Source organism: Canis lupus, chromosome 4 (genome assembly GCF_011100685.1).
Source record: "Canis lupus familiaris isolate Mischka breed German Shepherd chromosome 4, alternate assembly UU_Cfam_GSD_1.0, whole genome shotgun sequence".
NCBI classification, from domain to species: domain Eukaryota; kingdom Metazoa; phylum Chordata; class Mammalia; order Carnivora; family Canidae; genus Canis; species Canis lupus.
In genome coordinates this window covers 50,795,418-50,808,038 of record NC_049225.1, presented here as the reverse complement: position 1 = coordinate 50,808,038, position 12,621 = coordinate 50,795,418, and the positions used below count along the sequence as shown (strand labels likewise).

Below are 12,621 nucleotides of genomic sequence, written 5' to 3'. Positions count from 1 at the left end.
GTCTAACTTCATGAAAATCTTTCCAAAGGATCTTGGTTGGTTGCTAGGGTAATTGTGAACTTATGTGTACTGTTGGATCCTATCAGACTACTAAGAAGAAATGTGGGCATAAAAACATGTTAGAAGGGATGAAACACCCACACATCTAAAATTGGAATAGCTGTAAGATATGTTAGGGATTTTTAAGAACATGAAATTTGCCTAACACTTTAGATAGTCTAGAACTTTTTTTTTAAAGGCACTTGGCATTCCATAGTTCTCCATCTGCTAAAGGGAAAAGTGCTTTGCAAGTCCTGTTCCTTTCCTTTCTTTTCTCAGTGTCTCATGGTTTCTCAGTACAAGTGTGACCTAGAATCACAGATTTCATTAATCACAAAATGTTAGCACCAGAAGGTAATCAGAAGTCATTTAGTGCTGCTTCCCTGTGCTGTAGGTGATGACATTGAAGCTTAGAACAGTTAAATCTGTTCAAGGCCACATAGGAAATTAGTTGCAGGCACAGGACTACAAACCACATCTCCTTACTTCCACAACCTGTACTCTTTCCCCTTATCACTTCCCCAACCAGAGAGAGAAAGAGAGAGAGAGGCACATTCAATTTTGGGACAGATGAGTCATGCTGACCAATAAATAGTCCTCAAAACTCAAACTTTCCAAGCTGCTTAGTAATTGTAAATATTAATAGGCATGTGGCAAGTTATTTATTCATGAAGTTTGAAATAACTACTACTGATTAGCCAATTAGAACTCTAATAACAATTAACAGATAAGAAATTCTGTGTTCAGTTTTTGTTAGAGAGGAAATGTTTTTCTGGCTGTTAGAATTCTCTAAGTCATGTTAAAGGATTATGCACCATAGACCTTCATGTAATTCCCCTTTTCAGTAGTCAACTTCTCTTCGTTTATGTGAATTTATCACTTTGTGTATATTTGCATTTCTCATTGACTGCATCATGCTTTTTGTTATGAATTTTAGACAGTTTGTCATTTTAGCCTTTATATTCTTGTTGCCCAAACTTGCCAATTAAAGAAGTAATCATTGATAGAGGCTTTTTGTCCCATCACACATGCAGTACCAGAAATGAACATATGACTAGAATGAAATTTATAAACTCAAGACCAATTATTTACTACAAGCTATAAAAATTTTACTAGTAGTAACTATTATAACTATTATTGACCAACATGTGCTAAGCACTATACTAAGCACTCTACCCAATTACCATTTAATTCCCCAGAAATCTTAGTAAATTGGCCTAACTATTCAAATGGAAAAAAAAAAAAACTGGGTTAAAAGGGCACTTGGGTGGCTCAGTTCATTAAGCATCTGACTCCTGATTTTTGACTCAGGTTGTGAATTTCAGGGGAGTGAGATTGAGCCCTATGTTGGACTCCATGTTCAACGTGGTGTTCGCTTGATATTCCCTCTCTGACTCTCCCTCTGCCTCTCCTCCTGCTCACTCTTTCTCTCTCTCTCTAGAAAAATAAAATCTTTAAAAACAAACAAACAAAAAACCAAACAGGGTTATCAAATTCTTCAAACCAACTGAAATAGAAAAAATTGTAAAATCTTATGGTCAGTGATAAATTAAGACAGATAAGCATTGACTTTAGTTATAAGAAAGGCAAATATCTAGATTAATTTTTATTGAACAAACAAAAAATGTTTTATGTATTTGGAATGGAAAGTAACTTGAAGCATTTAGTTGGTTAACCAGATGCGAACACTGGTATAGGATTAATGAGTAAGAGTTGGAAGAAGTATTTAGCAAGCAATAAAAACAGAGGAGGAGTTGGTAACATGAGAAATTAGACATAAAATTAGTTCCTTTAGGACTGAGAAAAAGTGATGGACAGCAATGTAGTTGTCCAGGGCATCAAACATCTTTTGATGTTTACATAAAATGTAGCATGATGAAACATATTTCATTAACCAGAACTCATCTTAGAAAGAATATAGTGTAAGCAGCTTGAGAAGAGATGAGAGGTCCCCAAGGGGCATGCAGGAAAACCTCTAGATCAGTGGTTCTCAACACCGGCCGATGTTGCCCCTTGGAGGCATTTGGCAATATCTGGAAACAGCGTTGTCAAATTGGGTTGGAGGTGCTCCTGGCCTTTAGTGGGTAGAGCCCAGGGATGCTGCTAAACATCCTACAGGGATAGCCTTCTACAACAAAGAATTATCTGGCCCAAAATGTCAGTTGCGCTGAGGTTGAGAAATCCTGGCTTAGAGGTTTCCTGAAATCTCAAAGCGATACATTAAGTAAATAATGGCAGAACTGATTTATTAGTGAACAAATTGAATTTGGTGAGTCTTGTCTACCTCTTCCCCAACATAAGCTTGGTTCTCTTTCTGATGTTGAACAAACCTTTTTTTTTTTTTTAAGATTTTATTTATTTATTCATGAGAGACACAGAGAGTGAGAGAGAGAGGCAGAGACACAGGCAGAGGGAGAAGCAGGCCCCATGCAGGGAGCTTGACACGGGACTACCCCGGGTCTCCAGGATCAGGCCCTGGGCTGAAGGCTGCGCTAAACCGCTGAGCCACCTGGGCCGCCCTGAACAAACTTTTAATGATGAGCAATTTGAAGGAATGTGAAGTCTCAGTAGTCTCAGTCTGGGCCTCCACTGATAAAATTGATTTCTGAAGTAATTTTAGAAAGCAGAGACAAAATAATGATGAGATGACTTTATGTTAAGTAATGATCATGGGGGACAGGGACAGGCTCAGGTGGAAAATAGTAGCGACTACAGACTACCTTAGAAGATGGTGTCTTGTTGGTCCTCTGTCACCAAGTAATTCATGTGATGTTCAGCATTCCCAAAGCAGATGTTACACAATGATAACCGTAGTAGAAATATATTGTTTGGCCTGCACAGACTTGAATTTTATATTAGCTGGCAGCATTTAAGCATTGGGCATTTCTCATCATAATGTAGATTCTTTTTTTGTGGAATAAGGTAAAGAACTGACAACAATAGGCAGACATTCCCATTGCTGAATAATGTCTACCACCCATTTTGGACAGGGCACGAATATCCCCATTCTTCCTATGAATAGCTTCAGTAGGTTACACTACCTGCTACATCCTTGCAGCAATCTTAGTTTGCAACTTCTGTCTTAAAAGATTATATTTATAATCTTTTTACTTCACACTTTAGGGTGACATTATATAATACACTGTTTGGGATAGAATATGCAGCTTTACTTGGATAAATTTTCTTCAAATCAATTTTGCACATTCTTCTGACTTTTTTTTTTCCCAAAAAACATGATTTTGGCTTTTCCATGATTCTCTCCTCTAATTTTTTTGGCTAATCAAGGAAAAGATAAAATGGTGGAGAACAACTTGATTTTTTAAAAAGATTTTGTTTATTTATTCATGACACACACACACACACACACACACACGCACACAGAGGCAGAGACACAAGCAGAGGGAGAAGTAGGTTCCTTTCAAGAAGCCCAATGTGGAGGCAGCCTGGGTGGCTCAGCTGTTTAGTGCCTGCACCAGGGCGTGATCCTGGTGACCCGGGATAGAGTCCCATGTCGGGCTCCCCACATGGAGCCTGCTTCTCCCTCTTCTTGTGTCTCTGCCTCTCTCTCTCTCTCTCTCTGTCTCTCATGAATAAATAAATAAAATCTTAAAAAAAAAAAAAAAAAAGAAGCCCGATGTGGGACTAGATCCTGAATCCTGGAATCATGCCCTGGGCCAGAGGCAGATGCTCAACCGCTGAGTCACCTAAGCACCCCAGAACAACTTGATGTTTACCTATTAGAATAGAAAGTCACTACAAGTCCCTTCCTACCCACTTTGTTAGCTTAGTAATTTTTACTATACAAAACATGAATTTAAAAATGCCCCAAATAAATGTTTTGACCGTAGTGTAAGGAAACTTGGCAGGGATAACTTACTGGGATTTGTAGAAACTTAGTTTTAGAAATATTGAATACTGATGTTGAAGGTGTTTATAGCCAAAATTCAAATAGGTATTTTATAGCATCAGATTAAGTCAGTAGGAGGTCACAAAAGGAGGTTGTGATTCTTTGAATAATAATTTGTTTAAATCAATGCATGAAAAGAAATAGTTTTTACATTCATAAAGTAAGACCAAGTTTTTACACTACTTCATGCTGTGCAAGAGAAGATATTTGCAATGATTTACACCAAATATAAGGACAACTATTGAGGTGTTTGTTTTATTGATATGAGTAAGGTTATATAATCATTCCACTTGCTTAGAATTATGGTTCTAAAACCCTTTAGAATTAGGATTCCTTGATAGTCTTAAAAATTATTTAGAATCCTAATGAATTTTCATTTATGTGTTATATCCATCCATATTTACTGTATTAGAAACCTAAATTAGCAATTAAATAATTTATACATTTCTTTAAAAATATTATATTCATTATGTTAACATACAAATCAATTTTATAAAAAATAACTATATTTTCCAAAAAAATTAGTGATGAATTTTCTAAACTCTTTAAAATACGAATAGAAGACAATTGAATTCTCACATTTGTTTATGCATATAATCTGTCTCATTATGAAGAATAATCTAGCCTCAGACCTAGTTGAAAAGGAAGGTTTGGGGGGACTGTGATGGTTAGTTTTATGTGTCTATTTACTAGGCTACAATCCCTAGTTATTTAATCAAATACTAGTCTAGGTGTTGATAAGATTTTGTAGACATTATTGAAGTCCATAATCAGTTGATTTTACTTTTTATTTTTAAATTTTATTTATTTATGTGTGTGAAAGAGAGAACACAAGTGGGGAGGAGCAGAGGGAGAAGGAGAAACAGGCTCCCCACTGAGCAGGGAGCTTGATGCACCATGGGGCTTGATCCCAGGGCTCCAGGATCAATGACCTGAGCCAAAGGCAGATGCTTAACTGACTGAACTACCCAGATGTCTCATCAGTTGATTTTAAATAGAAAAGCCTAACCTAGATAACCTGGGTAGGCCTGATTTAATCAGTTGACAAGCCTTAGAAATATTGCTATGTGTACTCTGAAGAAGAAATTCCATTTAGAGATTGCAGCTTCAGCTTATGCTTGAGAATTCCAGCTGGCCTGCCTGATGGCTTATCCTATGGATGTCACACTTGCCTTACCAGCCCAACAATCATTGAAGACAATCCCTCACAATAAATCTTCTAAGATGTATTTCCTACTGGTTCAGTTTCTCTGGTTAAACTCTGATACACAGATGCTTTGAGGTCAGTGGTGTAGGATATACTTTATAAAGACTTTCCTGTTATGAATTAGCTTAACATAACAATTCTATGGAGTCAATGAGGCAGAAACCATCACTTCTATCCTCAGAGAGGATATTTATCAGATGGCACTGATCTACCAGTGGCTTTTTGTCTTGATCCTTAAATTCCTGGTTTCTATGCCAGTGCTCTTCATCTTTCAGTATAAGAGCCTTCTATATATTTGGAAATATATTTGCAGATATAGGCGTTCACACTATTTAATATACACATCACTAAGAAATTCCTTACAAAAAGTAGGAAGAACACAAAACCTGTATTTAAGGTATGAGTGAAAGTGATGCAAAGAAAGACAGGGTTTTTGTTTTATGCTTAAGGAGCTTATAATTTACCTAGAAGAAATAAGATTATTCATCCCTGAAAATATAAGATCAGATTTAATAAAGTGATTGGGACTTTGAATCTCTACCAACACTTTTTTTGAGTACTAGGCACTGGATTAGGGCCATTTTCATTCTTTTCAGCTGCTTCTGGTGTGGAATGGATACCTCCCCTCCATATTTGCTGCCCTCTCTAGTCTGCGAGTTTATGGGAGACAGAGATAATGACCAATCAGCAGGTGCATAATACTAACAAGCCATTCATTGAATGACTAAGGAAACTGAGGATGGGTGTGAAATATATGTGAAGAATAAAAATGGAAAAGTTGGGAGCAGTGGGAAACCAAAGAACTGAAAGATGGAATATGATCTTAAGACAATAAAACAAAAATTGAGCTGAAGGAGGTGTGTGTTAAAAAGGAACAAGAGGTTAATTAGGACAAAGTTTCCCTTTTGTGGAAGACTGACCAAGAAGTGTGTGTTTTATTAGGAAGTGGAGGCAGAATGGTATCATGGCTCAGAGTATGAACTTTAGACAGATCTGAGTGGGTAGTTCCTTCATGTACTAGTTATGTGATCTTAGATAAATCATCCAAAACTCTTTACACCTCAGTTTCCACAACTGTGAACTTTCAGTTATTATGAAAAGTAAAGGAGGAAATGTATATGAAGTATACAGTGCCTAGCATAGGGTAAATCCATGAAGTGTTGGCTCTCATAATTACCAATGTTATTACTACTATCATTATTCATTCTAAGGGCAACAAGGAGCCAATAGGAGGTTTTTAATTGGATTGTGATATGGGGACACTTGTTAGTTTGGAAAATACATTTGATGGGACGCCTGGGTGGTTCAGCAGTAGAGTGTCTGCCTTCAGCTCAGGGCCTGATCCTGGGGTACCAGGTTTGAGTCCTGCATTGGGCTCCTTGAGTGGAGCCTGCTTCTCCCTCTGCTTGTGTCTCTGCCTTTCTCTCTCTCTCTGTCATGAATAAATAAATAAAATATTTTTTTTAAAAAAAGAGGAAAATACATTTGATGTTAATTAGAATAAATAATCAAGATAAAATATTAGAGCCAGAGCAATCAGTTAGCAAGTTACCTTAATAGTCCAAGCACAAAAAAGTGACAGGTAAGGGACATGCAAGCCCAGAGCTCCTTCCCTGGATCATCACATACACTATTGATTTGACATTGGTGGTGTATTCTAAATAGGAGTATATATTCTTTATGAATAATTGGCAAATGGGACACCACAAAATTTTGTAAAAGTATTTAAGCACCACGTTTATCAGATTTGGGAGAGAATTTTAGAAACTGAAAGTTGCAACTTTTAGAGACTGTCAAGTGCCCTGACATAGCAATTAGGCTTCCAAATTCTCCTTGCTTACCTGGGAAATTAACTAAATGTCCCCAGAAAACTAATCGCTGAGGAGGCGTCTAGGATTAAAAAAACAAAAACAAAAACAATAAACTGTATAACAAGCACATACATATCTCTGTGTATGTCTAGGATCTTATGAGTAATATGTAGTTGCATTTGAAAAAGAATATCTACAGAACTTATAAATGGTGACTATTCATACACAGTGAAACCCATATGTATTTCAGTATCTGAGGATACTGGAAATAAATTTAATGACCGACAGGTAGTTGTAACAGGAACCAACTAGGAAAAACTAGGAAAACTCACTTGCTTATCTATAGCACTGGTCTTATTTATGTCTATATCCAAGAAGTGATAATGACATCTTTTAAATTTTAAGCAAGCTCACTTGGCCTTATTGTGAGGCTTAATTTTCATTTTAGAACACACACAGAACTGGTACTCTTCCTGAACAGCTTACCACATAGCAGAAGGTCAGTAGGACAGATCTTAGTTTTTTAAAACAGTATATAATATTAATAATCTGCACACAATGAAATCCAAAAGACATGCTGATATCCATAATTAATGCTTTTCATTTAGTTTAGGAAGTAAATGGATAAAGAGTATATAATCTTTGACAGAATTATGATACAGCTGCTAGTTTAAAGTAGAATTTCTAGTCTTAGAGTCAGCACATATATGTTTGTGTTTGGATGTAATAGATGTGAATCTCCTTTCCAAAAGAATTAGAGGTTTTCATTGTGCATTTGTGTGGGAATCATTGGTTGGAATAAGTACTACAGGAATAAAAAGGGGGAAAAAAAAAAGACGTGAAGTAAGAAACACAGCATAATGGCCTTTGTCTATGATTTTCTATCCATTCAATACAAGTACTCAAGTTGATTTTCCAGGCAGAAGGGATAGATTATTCTCAGAGCCAAGCATACACTGCTGCACAGGCCATGTGGCTGTCCAACATCACACATTTGCAAGGTAGCTGCTTGGGCTAGAGGTGGAATGAGGCCTGGGAAGAGTGATGTGATGTTCATCTAAAAATAAAAACCTTGCATTAATTAGATGTGCTAATAAGTAATGCATATGGATCACCATTCCTTATGACTTCTAGGTGTGATAACTGTGAATTCATAAAGTTAAAACAATGGAATTTGGAATAAAAACATAAGATAAAATAGGGCCTCAGATTTTATGTGATCCAGTATTAGCATATTCACTAATAAAGGAGACAGATTCGGGAAGATAAAGTAGTTTGCTTGAGGTCACACGTCAATGTCAATGCTAAGTCTATCTTATAATTCCTCATTTATTCTACCACTGTTCATTGTCTCAATGAGATTACCATAATTACTATATTTTGACACAACTGTTTTCTACCCAACTCAAATTAATTAAGCAAAAAGAAGAATTTACTGGCCCACAGAACTGGAATGTCATACGCCCTCTCCTTGCCTATTTTTGGCTGGCTTTCTCCATGTGGTAGACCAGGTGGCCTTTTGGAACACACAATGACTCAGCCCCTTTAAAAAGCTTTTTCTGAAACATTTTATCTTGCCCAAGTCCCAGGAAAGCCTCTGATTGGTTCACATGGGATTGGAGCTCACCCTGGACCAATTATTGTTGCCACAGGGATGGATACTCTGATTCATCAATTCACGTACACATCTCTGAGGCAAGGCCATCTCTTTTAGCCCCATAAAATATATTCATAATAAAGGGGGTTATCAGAAGGAGGTCAGCAATTCTAAACAGACACAAACAACAAATACATGATAATCATATTCTAAAATGAAACCTCATAGAATACTTAAGAACTGAAACTTACCAAACAACTATGGAAATTGTCTTGCTTTTCTTCTTCTAAATAACTTGTGTCAATATCTGTAATAACAAAGATACAGAAAAATCTCATTTCTGAAGATGGAAGAAAAGACTGATTCACTGGATTACAATAGGATAATTGATTTTAAATACATTAATGTACACAGTATTTTATAATCTTAGAACACTGCCAGCATTGAATGAATGCTTATTCCCTGTCTTTGTACATATAAATAGCTCATATATAATTGTTCATTTGAGTAGTCCCAAAGCCACATTACTTTTCATCACCATAGACTGTTAATGTCACTTACGTCATGAAGTCTTTAAAGACAAAACACTATAAACTGTTCGAAATGTTTGGTTTTCAATATTTGAGTTTTTGAATGCTGCAATTGCCAAAATGGCCTGCCATTGTTCTTTGTGATTTCATAGCATACATTCCCAACCCTCCTAACTCTGTGACAGGGCTTGCATTATTCTGATTGTTTAAAAAATTGAAGTATAGGAACACTTGGGTGGCTCAGTTGGTTACGTGTCTGCTTTTGCCTCTGGTCATGATCTCATGGGTCCTGAGATCGAGCCCTACACTGGGGTCCCTGCTCAGCAGTGTTTCTCCCTTTCTCTCCATACCTCCCCACTATTCATGCTCTCTCTCTCCTAAATAAATAAAATCTTTAAAAAAATAAAAAAATTGAAGTATAATTGATATTTAATATTATATTAAGTTTCAGGTTATAACATAATGATTTAATATTTGTATACATTATGAAATGATCACAATAAATCTAGTTAACATTCATCACCATACAGCCATATTTTCTTTTCTTCTTGTGTTGAGGACTTTTAAGATCTTTTATTTTAGCAACTGTCCACTATGCAGCATAGTATTATTAACTATAGGCACCATGCTGTACATTATATCTTCATAGCTTATTTTATAACTGAAAGTTTGTGCCTTTGACCCTCTTCAGCCATTTTACCCATCCCCAAACTTCTATCTATGAGCTTGGTTTTGTTTGGTGTCTTTTTTTTTACCCCCATGTAGTATTTATCTAGCTTTATCTAAGTTACTTCACTTAGCATAATGCCCTCAAGTTCTATCCATATTATTCCTTTTTTTTTTTTTTTTTTTAGTTTCAATTCACCTGAACTTTGGTTATTATGGCTTTGGGAATTTTATAATGTAGCTGAAGATATTATAAAATCTGGCAAAATTAGGTTTTTATAATGTCACTTTTGAGGAAAATCAGACTTAAGTGCAGCACAAATGACTAAGAAATTGTTACTTCTTTAATTTCAGAATAGGCTAAAGAGGTAGCACATGGTCATGGTTAGGAGCTAGGGCTTTTCAACTTAAATAGCTCTGATTTCAAATTCTGACTTCTTACTAGCTGTGGGACTTCAGGCAAATTACTTTACCTCTTTAAGGCTTAATAACCTCATCTATAATGTGGGGATATCACCACCATCTAAATCATGGAAAATGTATGTATAATGTGTGATACTCCTTGGGCTCTAAATAAAGATTAACCAGGGGTACCTGGGTGGCTCAGTCAGTTAAACATCTGCCTTTGGCTCAGGTCATGGTCCCAGTGTCCAGGGATCAAGCCCTGCATTGGGCTCCCTGCTCTGTGGGGAGTCTGCTTCTCCTTCTGTTCCTTGCCCCTGCTCATGCTTGTTTTCTCTCAAATAAATAAAACCTTTAAAAAATAAAGATTAACTGTTATTATGACAGTCACAATAAAGTAATTTATGTGTAGACAAAGAAATAAAGAACAGAAATAGCACCTACTGTAGTTCTTAGCATAATAGGAAACACATACATTTGTGGAATTAAATACATTTGTGGATTTTTACTGAGAGAGACACCAATTTTTGGCATTGTTTCTAAGAAGACTCCTTGAATTTTTTTGTTCTCAGTGATCCACTTCCTTTGGATTCTTTATAATTATAACACAGTTTAATCCCCAATTACCAACTGCCTGCAACATAAGCTGTTGCATTAGTATTTTCTCCAACTAGAATTTTAGTAACTTTTCCTACAAGAATTATACCTTACTTCTTGTGTGGTCTTTGTGCCACCATTCCAAGCTTATAGTAAGAAGCCAATACTTGGCAATGGATTGACCAGGAGAAGAAACTTCCTTCTCTCCTATAACCCTTTAAAATCAAACTAGGTTGGGGATCCCTGGGTGGCGCAGCAGTTTGGCGCCTGCCTTTGGCCCAGGGCATGATCCTGAAGACCCGGGATCGAGTCCCACGTCGGGCTCCCGGTGTATGGAGCCTGCTTCTCTCTCTGCCTATGTCTCTGCCTCTCTCTCTCTCTGTGTGTGACTATCATAAATACATAAAATATTTAAAAAAATTAAAATCAAACTGGGTTGTTCTACACAAAGTTGGCAGGAGAACCACATACAGTTACTAGAGCAATATGGCTTGAGATGAGAGCCTTTCTTAAAATGTTCTAAGATTCCTCTAGCTCTTTCTTTGTATGGATGTGTCTTAGGCCCATAAGCCCCAAATTCTTATTCACCTACTCTCTCAACAGCCCACATAAGACTGTGCCTTATTATTTGCCTTTCTGTATTCTTTTATTTTAAAAGATATAGAGGAAAGGAGAATGAGGGATGAACTTTCTGTTAACTTTGGTACCAGTGATGGGATGTTGTCTTTAACATCATGGTTTGGCCAGAGGCTGGAGCAGGAATATCATTTAGTCTGTGACAATAAACAGTGGTATATAAAGTGTCTCCTGGGACTTTGGTCCAAGAGCAGCAGCCTATGAGTACCATAGTGTAACACTTTTAGTAGACTCAAGTATTTAATTCATCTACAAGATGTTTCCCTGATGCCTTTCCTGAATAGGATGGTAGAGGCAGACATTACCTGTGAGGGTACCTCAGACTGTAACTCAACAAGAAGAGCTCAAGTTCCACATGTTTGCTAGGGACACTTCTGCATACAAATAAATATCCTTGGGAAAGTCTTCCAAAACTTTGTTGGACATCTTCAGAATTTTTCTTCATTCTACCATTCCTTCACTTTATCGTCTTTATATCATATTGATTTAAAAGTCTCATTTCTGATTTTCAGGGTCTGCTGTGACTTTTGGTGCTTCTGCAGAATATAAATTGCATTTCTGCAATCAATATCAGCAATCATATAGTGAGGTTCTCCAACTGTATGTCTATAAGTGGCCCTCCCCACAATTCTATAACTAACTCTGAATTGGGCCAAAGACTATACGATGACAGGTCCATTCTTGATTTTTCCATTAGTCTCAGCAGTGATTAATATTCCATTATCTTTGGTAACTTTTTTTTTTTTCCACTCTGGAAAGTTCTATGGAAAGGATTCATTCCAATTAGTTTCTTAAGACCAAAGGTCATATTAACATATATTCTCACTTTTTAAGATACTAATTTTCTGAAATTGTGATGAATCTTACGCTTGATTAGTACCCTTTGTGAGATATCTTAAATCTCCAAATGCTATTAGTTGATTTACAAATGCAGTATATAATTGATGACATCTTAGAATTCAAGGTATATGGTAATATTACTCCTCATATTAGAGGTTCTCAAGTACATCTTATGACTCTGGCTTCATTATTTCATTCCATTCATGCCATTTAAAAGAGTTAGTGGATGATATCTTTAAGAGCTATGAAAACCAACCAAATCCTGAGCATCACAGGAGTAGGGAGGGTATTAAGCCTGGTTTGCACAGACATGTCTGACCTGACCTCTGAAACCATACAAAAACAACAAAACCATTCCTCCCAAGTAAATTCCATACTAAAATACCATC

At 36.5% G+C, this 12,621-nt stretch overlaps 1 protein-coding gene across 8 annotated transcripts in view; it reads right to left on the bottom strand.

Moving 5' to 3' along the window:
* ATP10B (ATPase phospholipid transporting 10B (putative)) overlaps positions 1–12,621 on the bottom strand; it is a 307,612-nt gene that overhangs the window by 242,724 nt on the left and 52,267 nt on the right. For 4 of the 8 annotated variants that reach the window (XR_005358316.1, XM_038534853.1, XM_038534847.1 and 1 more), the window contains 2 exons: positions 8,813–8,868; positions 6,995–7,043 (listed from right to left, as the gene is read on the bottom strand). The gene's annotated coding sequence lies outside the window, so the exon portion shown is untranslated. Of the gene's footprint in view, positions 1–6,994; positions 7,044–8,812; positions 8,869–11,697; positions 11,929–12,621 lie in introns of all 8 variants that reach the window. The other 4 variants (XM_038534855.1, XM_038534854.1, XM_038534849.1 and 1 more) reach the window with 3 other exon arrangements.